This window comes from Chinchilla lanigera, unplaced genomic scaffold (genome assembly GCF_000276665.1).
Source record: "Chinchilla lanigera isolate Chin_1 unplaced genomic scaffold, ChiLan1.0 scaffold00033, whole genome shotgun sequence".
Classification (NCBI taxonomy): Eukaryota; Metazoa; Chordata; class Mammalia; order Rodentia; family Chinchillidae; genus Chinchilla; species Chinchilla lanigera.
In genome coordinates, this window is record NW_004955434.1 from 13,020,183 (window position 1) to 13,038,966 (window position 18,784).

The 18,784-nt window shown below is 35.5% G+C and overlaps 1 protein-coding gene across 8 annotated transcripts in view; it reads right to left on the reverse strand.

Moving 5' to 3' along the window:
* The window catches only part of Ptprd (protein tyrosine phosphatase, receptor type, D), a 2,098,812-nt gene that overhangs the window by 986,358 nt on the left and 1,093,670 nt on the right, over window positions 1-18,784 (reverse strand). For 7 of the 8 annotated variants that reach the window (XM_013516335.1, XM_013516328.1, XM_013516331.1 and 4 more), the window contains exon 8: window positions 11,149-11,182. The gene's annotated coding sequence lies outside the window, so the exon portion shown is untranslated. Of the gene's footprint in view, window positions 1-11,148; window positions 11,183-18,784 lie in introns of those variants that run through there. The other variant, XM_013516336.1, reaches the window with a different exon arrangement.

Sequence of the window (18,784 nt, forward strand, 5' to 3'; positions counted from 1 at the left end):
AAAAAAAAAAAAAAAAAAAAAAAAAAAAAAAAAAAAAAAACGGTTGGTATGACCTCAAGTTACTCAAATATCAGGAGAGAAAGTGCACAGAGGACTTAATCATTACTACACGTAAATATTTATTACACTGTGATTCCGCTATATTACTTTTTTCAGTGTTGGAAACTTTTGAAAAACCTCTATTCAGCGTACAAGATGGAAAAAGGTCTACTTTCAAGTTTCTTTTTCTACTATCATCTGTGAAATATGTAAGACTGATTACTGACTAGCAATCAAATAGCTGGATAATGGGTATTACAGGAGTTGCTCAGGTTTTAGCAGCCTGTTATATCCTGCTATATAAAATTTGAGTTCAGATAGTGAGTGTTTTATCTGACATTCCTAAAAACCAAACCTTCCTTTCTTAATCAAACTATGCTTTAAATTACAATATGTATGCAATTATGGCACGAAACGTATTGACCTAAATAGTGTGTAAGACTATGAATTAAATTTCACCTATGAGCTCAAATCCATTAACTCAGTTTAAAAGAAACATAACAATAGGTTTTTAGTTACTGATATCCTACAGAAATTGACACTTAATAAAGTAAAGCTTGTCTTACATTCTGAAGAGCTTTAAGATACAAAGTGAAATAATTTATGCCTTGAAAATGAATCTAGTCTTAAAACAAAGAAAGCATTAATAGAGCCATGTTCAAAGCTTTTAATAGGAGTGTAAGACTGAAACTGAACCCTCAGGTAGCTCATTATAAAATAGTAGGACATTTTGTTAATAGACTTAGGGAGAAGAAAGTACAAGATCTATTGAAACAGAAATTAGAAACAAAAATCAATGTGGAGAATATATATTCTTCACTATCCGGAACTATCTCAGTAATCTAGATACTAAGAAAATTTTTTAAGAAATGGTCAAGGAGACAAAAGTCTAGATGTATATCTAGATAGAATTCAATAATGCAAACAACAATCTCAATCTTTGTTCTACAGAAATTATGGGAAGATTTTTTGAGAAATCGTCAAGCTAAAAGTCAAAGACTGTACCAAAAAATTGAAGATTGTTATATTGCCATGAAGATAAAAATCAGGCTGCAAGAGTAAATATTTATAAATATTTACTCTTCCCTTATGGTGCAGTGATAGAGTTCAGCAGCAAGTCCTCCCAGGACCAAGACTGAATACTTGCTATTACCTTGGACCTTGACAGTCACTGGTCCAAAAAGAAAGGAGCACTCTATATTTTCATGCAATGGCAATGATGCTTGTCCTAGAAATGATGTTTCATTCTGTTCCTTCCACTAAGTAGAATTAATCAGAAGGTCCTGCTCATACACATAAAAGTTCTAATAAGAATTTACCTGTACACTGGGTATATTTGGCAAACAGCCACATTATACTAATAATCATCTTGAATTCAATTAAGGAAGACATTACCAACATTTTATATACATTTTGTTTTGCACATAGGCACTTAACTGTATAATTTGCAAAAAAACTGTATATTTTAGCATTTTACTTGTCTGCATTAATTAATATAGCTGGCATAGAACATGTAAAGTTTTTATGTTCTTTAAATATAAGAAAGGATGATGACTTTTATAGCCTTTAAATATAAGAAAGGATGATGACTAAACCTAGGTTTATCTGCATTTATAGTTTACTGTGCTGCCTAAAACAGGATATTTTGTTCAATTTACCCAGGTATGAAAGTTTTAATGTTGGAAGTTGGTGTTTGAACAAAACACCACGAATTTCTCTGACTCAACAGCCCAATTTCAAGAGATTATTCAATAAGGAAACATCATCACTTGTATATGAATCTAACACTGATCATTTAGTATGCTTAAGTTAAGTCTTTCAGGTTTTGCAGTCAGAATTCACCACCTATTCAATTACATTAAAAAAATACATATATTCCTTCCAGGGTATTGGCACTTGTTACAACTTTTCTAATCATGCCAAAGTGTTAGAAAACATAAGGAGATTCCTTGATCTTTTAAAATTGATTGCTTTTTTAACCCTACTAGTTACTATTTCTTATAACTTATGCATATGAGTTTTTTGCTGATACTGTAGAATAAAATGAGATCCTCTATCACTAAATAAAACTGTTGGAACTTCTGAATATCATGACTTATATTTTCATCCCTAATATTTTATGCTTCATTATCTTCTTTTAGATTTTCAGAGATATTTGTATTTGAAAACTGTTGAAAAAACCCCACATTGGATGAGACATCAAAATAGACCATCCTGAAGCTCCAAAGTAGTTTTAGAAGTTGTTCGTGGTATTCTTAATGAAATGAGCCTACATGTGTTAATTATATCATGTTTCTTGATATGGCATTTCAAGTTTTGAAGTATATCTGATGTTTCTCTTGTGAGGACTGGTAGGAATTTTATTTCCTAATCCTAGCTTTTTCATAGGTTGAACAAACTCAGATCTCCCAACATATTGACAGAGAGTAGACATAATACCAACATAAAAAAGAATTACAAGCCCACATGTTATGTCTTCATTTAACAAACTTTCACTTCTTTAAAAAGCTTTAAAATTGTTTGGCATTTTCACTTATTTTCATTTGGACATATAGCACTGTGAATACAGCCAGAGGTTTCAGTCAAACATTTATTCTCCACAATTTTCATCCCAGGATATAGATTTTGTTTATCTTGTTGATGAACAGCCTTCAGACATGTCCCAGAAAGTAAGATAAACGAGAAAAAAGTGAGATAAATGAGGGGAAAGCAATGTACTGGACAATATAAAAGAAGAAGCTGAAAATGCTTGTGGATTCTGGCTTTGCTTTAAGCTTAACTTCAGCTAGTAATCACAGCAAACCAATACTTTCATATATATTTTCAGCAAAGCATGTGAAGTAATGTCACTGATTCTTTTAATGAGCATATATTTTGTTCCCCAGGCATTTTAGCAGCTCTGTAGCTACGTATGTATGTGGATATACAGACTTGATAAATCTAGTCCAAGTGAATGCAGGCAAGATGAGTGATTATTACCAGTACAGGTGCGGGAATAAACATTCATTAAGCCAGACACTGTTCTAGACTTTTAAAATACGTTAACTCATTGAATCTACTTAATTTTGGAGTGAAAAATCATTTTGACTTCCATTTTCCAAATGAAGTTACAAGCCTGCTCCTCAAGAGAACTATCAATAGATACACAGAAAGAAAAAGGATAGAGGTGCAATTTGAGCTTAAGAGTTCAGTCTGATGCTCTGTGAAAATAGGTTGTGTTATTTGCTATGACCACACACTAGCTGTCTACCGTGCATACCTACCCATGAGCTTCTGATGCAGTTGCTTCAAAAGATTCAGCGCTTGATGTAGCCTTCTCACTTTATAGGAGAAGACTTTTTTCAGAAAAAATCTTAGACTTCAAACCAAAGAAAGTGACAAGTATTTGTCTAGCTTAGATGGAGTTAGATTACATAGGCTCTATATGGGCTTAGTTACACTAGTAACTTCTAATCTATGTTTGCAATGCCAAGCACCTTCTTGACATCCTGGATCATCTCATGCCTGGTATGAAGTAGGTAAATTTCTTGCAGACGCCTGCTGACTCACACACCACATGGGAATTTATCGCTGGGGTTGCTGACCTGCCAGCTAGTCTCGTGTTCAACCATAGTGGTGGCACTGAGGCAAAGTTTCCAGATCTTCCTAGCATATCTGGAAATATCTGTTAGTAGAGAAGACCCTAGCAAATACAAGGGAATAAAGAGAGGGTTATGTACTGAGAAAACGGTGAAGGCGTGTCAGTGGTGAGATTCAGGGAGATGATTCATTTGTCTGAGAAAACAGTTGTTCTGAAGGCTAAGAGCGTTGGATAGCAATGATTACAGAAGAATTTGGTTGTGTGTACAGGAGGATTACAATTAAATGCATTTTAAATAACCAAATGTTAGGAAAAGTGAAAACTTGCAATTTTCTGAAAGTTAAAACATTTCTGCATAAAGAAAATCATCCAATATTTTGATTCTGTTCACTTATTAATTAGAATGTTTGAATGAAAAATAAAGAGGGAGAGGTGGGAGGTTTGGGACTGAGGCTGTGTGGACTGTTGGCTTTGATCTTTGGAATGGTGAATGAATGGTTACCTTAGGTTCTACACACCCCACAGCAGCAGATTGCCATCAGGTAACAGGCAGAAAGAAGCAACACTTTGAAATTTAAAACTAGAAGTTCCAGGAATTTGTGCCCTGGTAGAGCTGAGCTGTGAAATGACACAAGGCATTCTGGCTGTGTGCTTGTTCTGTGTCAGGAGGGGCTAAGGACTTTGGTGTAAGTCCAGGTGCTAGGGATGATTGGGAATTTGTTTTCTCTCTGTACCGGTCAGCACTGTCAGACTTGCATTAACAGAGGCTGACCTCTGAATGATTCTGCTAGAACAGGACACTGAGGACAGTACTGCCACTGTGATTTGAGTGTGTGTTTATAGGAAACCTAGTAAAGACCTAGAGAAGGAAAGTAGTAAAGATTAACCATTTTAATAATTCAAATTAATCTTTAATATTTGTTGAAGGAATTTATGTTAAGCAAGTAGAAGTCCATTTTAGGCCTACTAACCTCGTGTGTCTTGTTCTAGGGAGCAGGCATTGCCCCTCTCCTGGACTTTAGATGATTCCTTTTGAAATTAAAATAAAGTCATGGAAATCATTTAATCTTCCCTTATATTGTATTTATAGCAGAGCCTTTTTTCTTCTTAAACTAAAAATGCATTTAACCATTTTACACAGTAGTTTCAGTGGATGTAGAAATTTTGGGTAAGTAATTACCCCAGTAATGTAAGTTTTCACACTTTGTGTGTATGAAATATCTGCTTTAAGTCGGTGAGCATAAAACTTATTGTCTGTGCTGGACAGCTTTGAAGCTGAAAGTCGATGCTACTAGTAGTAATACAGCTTTATAAAATATGTTAATAGTCACAGTGGAAAAGTAGACTTGACCTTAATTTTAAGTACCACTGAGGTACTAAAGACAGAGCAGTGATGAATGATTCTGGAGCTTCACTCAATCACAGACCTGTTAGTCTCCCGGTTTATGAAAAAGCATAATTCAAGAAATTCATTTAAACAATAAGGATGGAAATATTCTTGGCTAATGACTGTCAAAGGATTATAAAGTAAATATTTTTATTCTTGTATTTGTAAGTATTAGTTCAAAGAAGGTGCATAGCATGTGTATACTAATGACTATTTTAATTTCTCCAAGATAATTCTTAAGATACTAAGGAAGGACACATTGAAAGCAGGTATTCTTAGATAATGTATATAAAAGGATATGATAACATTGCCACTATTTTGGAAAAAAAATTTCAAGGTAGAAATGGCAATCAGGATCATTAAGAAGAATAAATATTGAACAGTTAAAGATACGGCTTTCTCTCTGTCTCCCTCTCTTTCCATATATCTATCTATCTATGTATCTATGTATCTATCTATCATCTATCTATATCTATCTATCTATATACTTCTTCAATTTATAGTATGCTTTGTCAAGTTTTTCTGTAATACTTTGGGCAAATAAATTTTTTTGCCTTAATGTTCTCATATATGCCTTGCATAATAGCAGCTTCACTATAAGGTTGCTGTGAAGATTAAATTAGGTATCTATGTTAAAGGTTTAAAGTAAGGATGACATAGCCTAATATAGATAACTATAGCTTTTACTGTGTTACTATTACTTTTTATTGTGCTGTTAAAAATAAACCCTTCGTATTTCCTAATAATTCATATTTAATTGCAGTAACATTCAATTCTAGTCCTCTTGCTTGCTTTATGTAAAATTATGTATACTTTCCACTGACAAACTCTTTAAAACATCTTGTGTATCGATTGCAACATTTTATTCATCAAGATAGCTTCATAATAATATGGTCTTTATTGTAAGATACACCATAATGTGAAGGGCTGCTCTAATAAACAAGACTATATTAAATGCACAAATTGATTTTTAAACCCATCTCACTTTCAGAAATGTAAAAATGGTAATAAAAATGTGAACTGGTTAGAGAATTTATGATGAGAGTTTTTTTATATGCCACCAATTCACTGATTTTTCATTTGGAATCAGCCACTAGATTGAAGATTGCTACACATCATCAGTATGTAGCAAAGAAGGCATTTTATTGCCAGATTTGAAAATAAGAGGCTACAACCAACTTTGATTTTAAAGCTACATTGATAAACACAGAAATTTCATCATTTATATGACTGTTATATGATTATTGAAAATAAAAACGAGAAATATAATGTCTGGCTAATACGTAAAAGGTATGACCTTCTAGGTAAGACCATTTTCTACCATGAGATTGCCTTAAATTAGAAATTTCTAATTATGTATGCACATGCTAAAATATGACTACTCCAGCAAATGAATAATTTGCATATACAATGATTTTAATCAAAGGTACTTATTTGATTGCACAATTATCTGTTTTGCATACACAAAATTTGAATTCTGTACATGTGATTCTGCATTTGTACATGTACCCAATTATTTTGTTGGTACAACTTTGAAATCCCCATTTGATATATTAGGGAAGCAGATCTCTTCCATTTATAGTATGGTGGCTTTACTTTTCTTGACTAGTAAAACAAAATTCTAAGGAAGACCATAAGAAATGGAACCTGTTCACACTTAGAACTGAGGGAAATGTTACTATATTTCCAATTTCTACTAAGAAAGCAGAAATATTTTTTTCACACACAATTGTGTTGCTTTCTGCCTTTTATTTGGAATTTATTTCAAAATTTACAGAACATTTTGGTTCACAGGGAGAACCCTTGAGTGGCAATCACATCGAGTTCGCTCAATTTTCCACATTGTTAGCTCCTAAATGATGGAAGTAGGCTGTTGATCCCTACTACTCTTAAGCAATAGAGAAAATTTAGAACTGGTAAAAAGTACCAAATTTATAGTCCTGAAGACAGATGTTCTCTGCAGAGTCCCTGCAAAAAATATAGGCTGAAAAGCAGTGAGGCAAAACATTTTATTTCATTATGGTCTCTCTGGACCATCAGGAAGCTTTTTGGCCCTCTGCGAGGGCAGTGAGGGACAGTAAGCTGCGTAAATTGATGACCGCAGTGATAACGCTCTGGGTAAGTGGGAGGGATGTTTTCTAGTTAAGTCATTCTGGCAGGTCCACTGGGACACAGCCTGTTTAGAATCCAAAGTTATTCACAACCTCACAATAACAGACGAGAGATAGATCATCGGTAACTGCAGGAGTCTTTTGCCTCTGAATCTTTCAGACCAATAACCTTTCAGCATACTTTGAGGACAGGCCTTGAGACTCACACTGAGATATAATTTGGTAACAGAAGTAGACATAAAATCATTGCTGTGCCTGCTGCTGTCTGTCTGCATATGGTTGTGTACTTGTAAGAAAGTGATTTTATATTAGAGGAAGAATAGAAGAAATTAAGCATCTGAATGATCATACCTTTCCCAACACACTCGAGGCAGATTTGTAATCAGATTATAGAGCGATCCTCTCAAAGCTTCTACATGCTTGAACTTTGAATACTGGCACCTACCTAAGTATTGAATTTCTGTAGCAAACTTCATACTGGGTACTCAGACGACCCCTTGTCACTGACAGCAGCCTGTCAGCTCTGTCCACAGTCTCCTGAACACTACTTTGTAATCTGCTTTACCCCTGTGTTTCCTTTTTTTCAATACTCCCTTCTCTTTATTTTTAAAAATTATTTTAATTTATTTATTTTTTTGACACCAGGCTTCGCTATGTCACTAAATTGGCCTAGCTGGCTCTGCCTTGTGATCCTCTGGCCTCACCCTCATAGAGTGCTGGGACTACAGACTTATGCTACCAGGCCAACTGAGGTACCTATTTGTAATCTCTCCAGAGAGCAAATAATTATAGGAATTAAAACATTCCTGTCCAGCAGTATCTGGGAGGGAAAGGGTCCAGGATCCTCTGTGGACACTAAAATCCACAGATGCTTATTTCCCTTATATCAAGCACTATAATATTGGTAAGTATCCTACCTACATCTTCCTGTGCACTTCAAATCATCTCTAGATTACTTATAATGCCTAACAATGAAAGGTTATGTGAATAGTTCTACTGCACTGTAAAGGAAACAATGCAAATAAAAAAGTCTATGTGTTCGGTGCAGATGCAATTTGTTTTTCCTTCAATACTTTGACACATTTTGGCAGACACAGAACTGACCATAGCGGCCAGAGAGAGCCCTGTCTGACAGAGTAGATGGGCACCTCCCCCCGCTATTCTTGCCCTTGCACTGTCTCCCTGTACTGACTCTGGACTGGTCATCATCTAAATTTTAGTTTGGTTTGGTGTGGTTTGATGTGGTTTGGTTTTGAGACAAGGTCTCCCTATATAGTACAAGCTGGTCATAAACTCACTTTATAGCCAAGGCTAGCCTCAAACTTGCAGAGATTCTTCTGCATCAGCCTCCCAAATGCTGGGATTATAGGTGTATACTACCATGCCCAACTACCATATTACTTATTTGGACAAATGGGACTTTGGCAAGCATGATACAAGAAGAGGTACTTAAAGGACTTGCCCTTTAGAGTACTCCTTGGACCTGACCTGCATGGCTTACGAATGCCCCGCTATTCTGCTAGGGCCAAACATCCCATGGAAAGCTCCTGAAGGAAGACTCATCCTATAAAAAGAGGGGCCATGGAGGAGAATCTAACCTCAGTGCACCTTCTAGTTAAATGTGGTCCTATGAGTGACCCAAACGACCCCTTAGAGAACAGAATAGTTACCCAGTCAGTCCAATAATGGGGAGTGAAATTATCAAAATTTGTGTGTTATGTTTCATCTTGACAGATTCTGATATCTCTGTTGTTACCCAAGTGCTAGAGTTTTTTCAGCTCCACAGGTGATTCTGGTTTACAATGTGGTTTAAGAAACTCTCATGTAAAGAAAGTTTCAGCAGCAGAGGAGACTGATTTTGGAACTTTTATTTCCATAGTCTTCTTTGGGTTCCTATACGGCTCCAGCGTTTAGAAAATCCTTCAGAGTTCTGCACTTTAGTGGAGTAAGCCTTTTCCCTCAGTATTTTGGGTATTCACCTCCCTCACCTACTCCAGCATCTATCCCGTTTTCTCATTAATCACTTTGAGATGTGAGCTCACTGACCAATTAAAATACATGGCATTCATAATGTAAACAGGAATATGGTGCAAAGCCAAAAACACTTTCTTACGCTTTCAGGGCAAACATGAAATACTTTGAAACACAGTGATGATAATAATATCTACTTCAGTTAAGAATGTTCCATGACCCTTGTTCTCTGCTTTCTAAATTTTGCTGTTATAAGGGCAGCTGGGATGTGTGAAAACAGAAGGGAAATAAGGAGAAATTTTGTATGTGTGTATATACAGGATAGTTAACATAGTTGTTCTACTGTCTTCTATTTCTTTGCTGAAAGAAACTGTCAGTGAGTCCTTGATTGATCAATATTGCATGTCTCTATCTGTGTTCATGAGAAACCACTTTGAAGATAACATTATGTAATACAACAAGCATTGTTAATTTCCTACCACTTTGTTTGTAACCCTGTATTGTCTGTACTGTTCTTTTGCTATTTTGTAAAAGGTTGTCTGTCTGTTCATGTTTTCCTCCTTTTATTTTTAAAATAAAAAAGTAAATAAATTTCCCTGTTGTGATATGGTGGTATGATGGCCTTTGAAGAAATTGCAATGCTAGGAAAATAAACTATTTAAATAAAATATTCTATTTGTCTCTAAAATTATTTACTCAAAATGTTTGGCTTTCAGCTGAGCCTGTACAGTTTCCTCCGGATTAGTCAGGCGATGTGTACAAAAATAAATGTGAGGAAGTAGTGAAGACCAAGTCTTTCTGTGCGCAACTGAATTAGAACCGAGCAGTTTGCTCCAGCCCTGGGACTGCTCTTTGCACAGTGAAGAAGACTTTCAAAATCCAACCCCAATCAAAGACTTGAAAATTAGTGTCTTGGATGGAGTGACCTGGAAAACAGGCACTGGGACACAATTACTCACATAAATCCACCCTGGTGTTCACAGGGTGATCCTAAACCAGGGGCTTTGACATCATTTCAGAGCCGGTCTAAACCGACTTCTGAGTCCTAACCCAGACTTTTCCCATAATCTGCCTTTTAACGAGCTGGACCAGTTGTGGTTTGATGAGTACGGATGGAGTATTTTACCTCCAATATTTGCTTTTCCTTACATCACACTCCACACAGCGTCCCATTCAGTTGTCCTATTCTGTTTTCTTACATAAAATCTGTGCAAATTTTCTTACATTTCCATGATTCTTGTTATCTCTCTTCTAACCAGCTACCACCTGGGCCAACCCGTATTTTCACAAGTAGTGTATGCAGTCTGATGAAAGGCAGAAGATGGAATGCAGAGTGTAGTTATGCTATGTTTTTCTTTATTGCAATTGGGTGGGAGAGGAAAATGCATCCTTATATTTACCAATCTGCTCTAAACCATCAAGAAAGTAAAATTGGTAACAACCTAATATAAAGTCTTCTAAGTCTGGTGACATGATAAGAATCCACAAAAAAACTAATATTGTACTGTAAAAACACAGATATACATTAATTTTATTCCTCCAACATAACATAAAAGGGCAGCAATTTTAGCAGAGAAAGGTTGATGGCTAAACTCATTCAACTCAGTTTTCAATAAGTAACCATAGTAATTCAGAGAATTTATGTAAATTAAGGCATTTAAAGTCTTTTGCTTCCCTTGTAAAATTAATGGAGAAACAAAAAAAAATTATCGATGTCAAATTTTGGTTATTTTACTATCAATGTACACACAATGTTATTTGTAACTTCTGAAATAGCATCAAGATATTACTTTTCTAGTTGAATGAAAGATTGTTAAAGTTCAAATAAGTGAAACATCTGTGAAAATAAAAATATCTTTCGATAAAATCTGGTTGAAAACTAAAATTTTGGTTTTAACTGGAAAAATAAGAAGGAACAAAATATTCTAAAAGACTAATAGATTGCTTGAAGAAAACTAATTCAGCAAACTTAACCAACTTTAAAATAGGGAAAATAAATCCTTTTGAATCTGGGAAAGAAAAGCATTCCATGAAGATTTAAGAAGAGTAGGAAATCTTACCAGAGTTGTCTAGTCAATGGATAGGCACCATTATCTGAAACAACAAAGATGTGTTTTGGTATGGCAACCATAAAACCTAAAATATTTCAATCATCTTCAAACACAGTACAGCTAGGAAACATATTTATACAAGAAAAAAGTAAACAAGTAAGCAAGATACCCTGTCTGATCCCCCTTGGTTATTGTAAATGAAAATATTTCATCACCACCATTTTATAATCCAAATAGATAATGAGTTGTTTTTCATAATCTTTTTATGGACATATGTAGCATATGTATATTGTGCAGGAGTAGTTTCTTCTGATATATGTGCTTAAGAGGTAGGCAGAATCATAGATTGAACTGTATATACTCTTGGTCCTGCTATGAGTAAAATTTCAATATATTGCAAATTGATTACAGGAGAAAAAAGAAAATACTCAAAAACTTTAGTATAAATCTACAGCTAGAAAGGAGAAAGAAACTCTGGTATTTTACTGCACTGTAGCATGACTATGGTCAACACTATTTTATTGAGTATTTCAAAATAGCTAGGAGAGAAGATTATTTGAAAAAAAAATGTCTGAGGTCATAGGTATGCTAAATACCTTGACTTGATCATCACAAATATATACACATATTGTAACATTACACTCTACACCACAAATATGCACAGTTACTATGCATCAATTAAAAACAAACCATAAGGAAAGAAAGCAAAATTAAAAAACCAATTGTGGAGCTTTGTTGTGACCCCAGAGATGATAGCAGGAGTGTAGGAATGAACTTACTCCAAACTAAGTGATTTATGTCCTGTACATGTACTGTATTTTAGAGAATATTTCTCTTAAAATAAGTTTCCTTAGGACTTTTCAGATGCAAATTTATTCAAATAACATTTAGAATTATCCATCTACACCTTCATATTCAACCTTTTAATTCTTAAAAAAGGTCTATTTTTTATAAAAGAACTTTTAAATTAGAATGCAGGAACAGAATACTAAGTTGGATAGCCTCCCAATATTGTGATCATATGATTTATTTGGAAATAGCGAAGAAAAAACATGTAATGGTGTCTATCTATCTGTTGCTGTTATCTATCTGTCTATCATCTATCTATCTATCTATCTATCTATCTATCTATCTATCTATCATCTATCCATCTATCTATCTATCATCAATTTGTGTCAGCTATACAGATGGTAGGCATGAATTAGGTATTTTTGTATTGACTTACAGAAATAAATGTAGAAATATTTATGAAAACTAAATACAAACATATATATATTCTGAACATACAAAATTGTTTGCAATGAAATTCTTAAGTATTCAACAGTATCAGAATGCTTACATGCATATATAGTACATGTCATATATCTCTGTCTTGTACACATGAACATATAGAGCTATGTACACAAGTAGTGAGAAGAATTCCCCTCTTTTCTAATTACATCAGACTTCTTCCTTTGGCATTTTCTTTTCCTCATGTTAAGGCTTTAGTTCTTAGTTCTCATATCAGTCACAAGTGAGTCACAGTTCAGACTCAAGAGGCAAAAGTGACTGGTAGGACGAAAAGTAGGTAAGGTCAAAGGGCATGGGTGACATATAGCCCACACACACCCCTGAACCCCATGCATATGCCAGATTTTCCCTGTAAAACAAGAAGGTTAGCATCAACCATTAGGGTTAATTTCATTTTTCTCATGATAAACAAATAATTCTTGCTTCAACCATCATTATTTGTGAGCACTTTATTTTCTTAAAAACATGAAAGTGAAAATACACCTTAAAGTTTATCAAAAAATGTACCAGGTATTTTAAAACAACAGCAAATAATCTCAGGAAAGAAAAAAATGCATATATAGATATATATAGCTATATATACGATATAGATATAGATGATAAAATGCAACAAATATTCTTTTAAAAGCAAAATTGAAAAAAATACAATCCAGAAATCCCTACCAGCTAAAATTGGAGAAAAAATTGGAAATGAGTGGGTACAGTTGTGACATTTTGGTTTTATGACACCTGTGTCTATCTTAGCAAAGAAGAGATTGCAAAGACAACACAGTCTCTCCTGAAAGTTTCTCCAGAAGGTCTTGGACTTGAGTTTATACTCTCCAGAAGGAGGGAAAAATTCTAAGAAAGGATTTTTAAAAGGTGGGGGATACATGGAGATTGCACATACAGCTCTTGTAGGCAGGAGGTCAAATTCACAACTATAAAACATATGAGGAAATCTTGTGAGCAAGTTTGTAAGCCTGGCTTTTTCTCAGTATGAGAAAGAGCAAGATGAAAAATACGCAGGTGTATAAAAATAGAAGCATCAAACACAGACTATGACATAAGTATATTTAAAATTATTGAAAAATAAAAGTCTGAGAAACAATATGAAAGAAATAACAAGATAGTTTTCTATCAGTACTGTTTAAAATATTTAGAAATAAGAGCATAATAATTGAAATAAAGAGAATCAACAGACATAATAAACACTAATAAAGAATTAGCTAATGGGAAGACAGAGCTAAGGAAAATATCCCTAATGTTGCCAGAGAAACAAAGAAAAAATAAGCATGAGCTAATGTATAGAGTATATAATAGTGTGAGATGGTCCAACAGGAGAAAGCAAAGGGATTGGGAAAATCTTAACAGAGAAATATCTGAAGGCTCACAAAATGTGACTGCACACACTGGTATATGAATTGATATATGCCTCCCTCTCTTTCTCTCACCTTCCCTCTAGAAAGCTAAACATAGCTTGGATAGGATAAATACAGTTAAATCCCACTCACATACAAAGAAGTATATGTGAGGTTAAATACATTTAGGAGAAAAATGCATATTTAAAAAGGAGCAAGGAGCTGACAGCCAACTTTCTAAAAGAGAAATAGATGCTTTAAGACCCACGACTCATGTCTCAAAATTGCTAAGGGAAAATAATTACTATTTCAATAGTCTTTACTCATCTCTGTTTTATATATAAAGATACTAAATGAGACAGTTTTAAATAAAAGCCATGATTTTACTATCATCACTACTTTTATTAAGGGAAATTAAGGGATATAATTTAGAAATAAGGAAATTATAAAGGATATAATTTAGGAAAAAATAAATTGAACTCAGAAAGAAAAAGAGAGGTAGGAAAGAATGATGAATAATGATTTGAAATACATAGGTAAATCTAAAAACACTGACTAAAAATATAATGCAGTACAGTAATGCACAAAACTGAAAATATTGAATAACTATAAAATGCTAAATATGGGTAGAGTAGCTATAATTAAAGTGTTCTGAAGTTCACATATAGTTTGGGAGAAGAATAATATGTTTATTAATTTTATATTTTGTTAAATGAAGTATGAGCATTACAATTGAGAAGTGAACACAAAAAGTAAAAAAATACAAACTATGATATAAAGGGGACCAAGATTGAGAGAAGGAGTAAAAAAATTATGTGACTACAAATTTCAAGAAGGAAGTTGGATGTGAAATCCATAGCTCAGTGGAAAAGTTAAGATAAACACTGGGGATTTTTATCACAAAGGTATATTTTCTGATATGGGAACTGGAGGGTGTCAGTAGCAAGACTGGAGGCTTTAGACCATAGTCTCAGCAGTTCAATACAAAGATTTATAAATGAAAACAAACTGCAATTTAGTTACATGGGGGCTTAGCAAAATGAGAATATTTCATTAAATCTTTACCAGCTCCCAACTATTGTCACACTTCCTGCCGGATCCCTAACAAATGAAATGGACTGGTTAATAGTTGGAGTCCATAAGATCGCCTTCTTTTCTCTATCATTTCTAGATTCATAATAATATCTTGTCAAGTTTGCCAATTTCAGCCAGTGATGTATTGTTCGAGACAGTATTTCTTAGAGCAAACTCCAGCCTTCTCTTTCTCCAGATTCTTTGCAGACTCTAAAATCCACATACTACTTTAGTAAGAAAAAAATGACATCATATTATTTTCCCTGTACTGTGCACTTTAGAAAAAGTCTATATAACAAATACACAATGAAGTTGCACTTTAACATTATTGTATTTACTCGCTTTTATACTATTTTACGAGTTTTAACTGAACAAGGAAAACTTCGATGGCTTCTTGATTAATGTGATGGGTTACTAGTAAACATAAAAGTATTAGGGACTTCAGCTCCAGTAGAATAGCAAGAAAAAAGTAAAGAAAATCATTAGAATCCCTTTAATTTTCAACAAAGTAGGACCATATAGATAATACTGCTTGAAACAAATGCAAAGGCAATGTCCTGCTCCAGTACATGCTTCATAAGAGTAGCCTGGGTAAAATCTTTCAAATTCAATGAATAAAATTTGCTAATGCAAAATCTGTGTATCAGAATGTTACAGTCTGGATTTATGAGGTGTTAGACTATTCTTTGTTAATCTCTAGCAGATATTATTGTGATTGTTTCAAAATTGAATTTGTAAAATTTTTACCTCTGGTGAGACAGTGTGACACATTTCCCTCATTTTCATTATTGTCTATATCTAGATTCTTTTTTTCAACTCTGAAAGCCTTTGGAAATCATATTGATATTTGTCCTTTGGCTTTTCTCATTGGAGATAATTTGCAATTTGCGAACACATTTTAAACACTACAGTTTTGCATGATTTTTGAATATTCAATCTCTGACCTAAAAATTAACAAATTTCCCACTAAATTTTCTCATTATTTTCATTGTATGTTCAATTCTAGTGTTTAGTAACCTCAGATTGGAGTATAAGGGCCTAATATAGAATTCACCTTTGTATTCTCTTTTGAGAAACAAAATATATTGAAGAAATGAAGCAGAAAAAGCAAGATTTAGAGAAAAATATTTACTTAAGAACACAGATGTTTTGAAACATTAAAAAAATCCCCCTGAAAATAATTGTTAAAAAGAAGATAGGGACAAATTATTGTTTAGACCAAGCTTTAATTTGGGGTTAGGGACACCCCAAATCTGTCCTTTTTAATCTTTCACTCTCAATTACAAGACTTAAAAACTTTAAACTTGAGTTAAGGGCAATTTTTTGGTTTTGTACAATGAAGTTAATGAATTAAATCAATAGAGATAAAAAATAAGAGGAGAGAACTATGTAGTCAAACTATAAGCCTAATATCAGGTTAATACTATTCTTTAGTTATTGTGGACTGATCAGGTCTGTAGTCTTCCAAATGAGTGTACAGATAGGGGTAGATAAAAAAGACAAATGGAATGATTTCAAGGCTGCAGGAGGATCAAAACCCTCCCACAAAATTCGACATTCTCTCAAGGTTAAGACCAAGGCCTTCTGTGGGTGGCCCATATTGATTTAGTTATCAGAAGAAAGGAGGGGAATACTCAAGAAGGGCAGAACTCCTCAAGGACTTCTCCAGGTAAGGTATTAAGTTAATCCACTCAGGAGTGAGATGCCCAAGGTTACAGTCTTTATCTAGTTGAGGTTGGCTTCAGGTGACTTTGGCTGTGATCTTGTCTTATCCTCTGAGGCTCCAGGCTTCACCTGCCATTACAGGCATCAGTAGGGATTAATGACTCACAGGGGTTCACTTACTATGAGTCCACTACCCATTTCCAGACAAGGAGCCTAGGCCTTGAACATACTCACAAATAAACATGGAAAGCAGGCTGGGGATTTAGCTCAGTGGCACAGTGCCTGCCTGGCAAGCGCAAGGTCATGAGTTCGATTCCTGGTACCAGAAAACAAAACAAAACAAAACAAAAAAATAAATAAAAATAAACATGGAAAGCAAATTGGATAATTTAAATCCAGTTCAGAGCTGCTTCATAGTGGTCTCCATCAGCCTAAATAAAGAATTCTCCATCATTTGTACCTTTTTTATGAAAATTGGATCTTCTTTTATAACATTAACTTACTTTTCTAATGAATGTCAGTCTTTTTCTGTCTTCATAATCCCAAAGTGCTAGGATAAGGATAAGAATTTGATATATTCTTAAATTTTAATCCCACTCTTAGAAGTAAAGGGATTACACCAAGTCTCTGAAAATATGAAGGAAGAATCAAAAGTTAGATAATTGAGGTTTCATTTTTTGGTGATAGTCTGGGGACTGGACATGACACATGTAGGGAATTATTCCATAATTGCACTACATCCTCAACTATTTAATGTACAAATTTATATGGATTATTTTGAGGAACAGTGATCTTAAAAACATATTTGAAACTGTGCAGACACCCAGGGAGGCAGGCAGGCTGCAGGTGCTGGCTCCGGGAGGCTGCACAGCCAGGGAGCATGGGTCTTCCAGGGCCTGGCCCAACTGGCTGCTCAGGCACCAGGAAAAGCAGGCAGCAAGTGCTGGGGAAACAGCATGGAGACATGCGCTGGCCCTTGGGCCAGCTGCGCCATGCAATGAAGAAACGCCATGCCACAGAGAAGCACTGACACAGTTGGCCCACATGGAGATGTGCATGAGCCATCCCAACATGGAGAAACCTCTGGGAAAACATTCCACACAGTAGGTTGCTCTTGGCCCTGCCCTTGAGAGCCAGAAAGCTCCAGAGTCAGTGGAGGAGCAGCTGATGAACAAGGACTCGTTGAACACAAGAGTACTGACACCTGATGACTCAGAGGTACAGCTGACTGGGGACATGGGAGCCATTTGGGTGCTAGAAACCAGGAGGATCTTGTGCAATACCCAGGGAGATAACCTACAGGCCATTCTTTCCCTAACTGTACAGGCTGCAGTGGAGGAGTGAGTGGAGCTCCAGAGAGGTCTGCACTGAGACTTCATGGATTACATGGGTTCCCAATATTCAGATTCTGAAGAACCGCCTTCATGGAGAAGGTACGTGTTTAGGTTACCTGCCTGGGACACTTAGCACCTGATGGTACCGAGACTGACTTGCGGGCTGAAGACTTCATCCACATGTTCTTGCCACCTGTGTTGATGGTTGGGGAGAGGATACTAAGTGGTTGCGGGATCCCAATGCACTGGGAGGCTGGAGAGAACACCCCTCTGCTTTCTTAGACAAGAGGCATTGATAAAACATACTTCCCTGGATCCCAGTTCAGTAGAGGGACAAGCTATTCTTAAAGATAAGTTTATTACTCAGTCAGCCCCAGATAGTAGAAATAAGCTACAAAAAATGGCCTTTTCCCCAGATGGCTCACTTGAGATATTAGTAAGAATTGCCTCCTCAGTATTTTATAGCCATGAGGAGGAGGCCAAGGAGAGAAAACAAAGACATGGAGAAAAAACAGCCACCTTTGTTGCAGCACTAAGAGAAAGAGACCCCAAGTCTGATTCTTTGGGCCCCAAGAAGAACTCGTTGACTACATTCATCTGCTACCACTGTCAAAAGCCAGGCCACCTCAAGAGGGACTGCCCTAAGAAGCCCCCTGGACCGTGCCCTGACTATAAAGGTGACCACTAGAGGTCAGATTGCCCTCTGAAGTGAAGGCCCCAGAGCTCAGACCCCTCCTACCAGCTGGTCCAACAGGAATGAAGGGGCCCAGGGCATACACTGCCTTCTCCCTCTGGCCAGACCATTATCTTCAAGGAGGAGCCCTGCGTAATCATGACTATAGGGGAAAAAGTAAACAGCCTATTGATGGACACTGGTGCTAGTCTCTCAGTCCTTCTTTTTAATCCTGGCCTTCCTTCCAGCCATCACACCTCAGTGAAAGG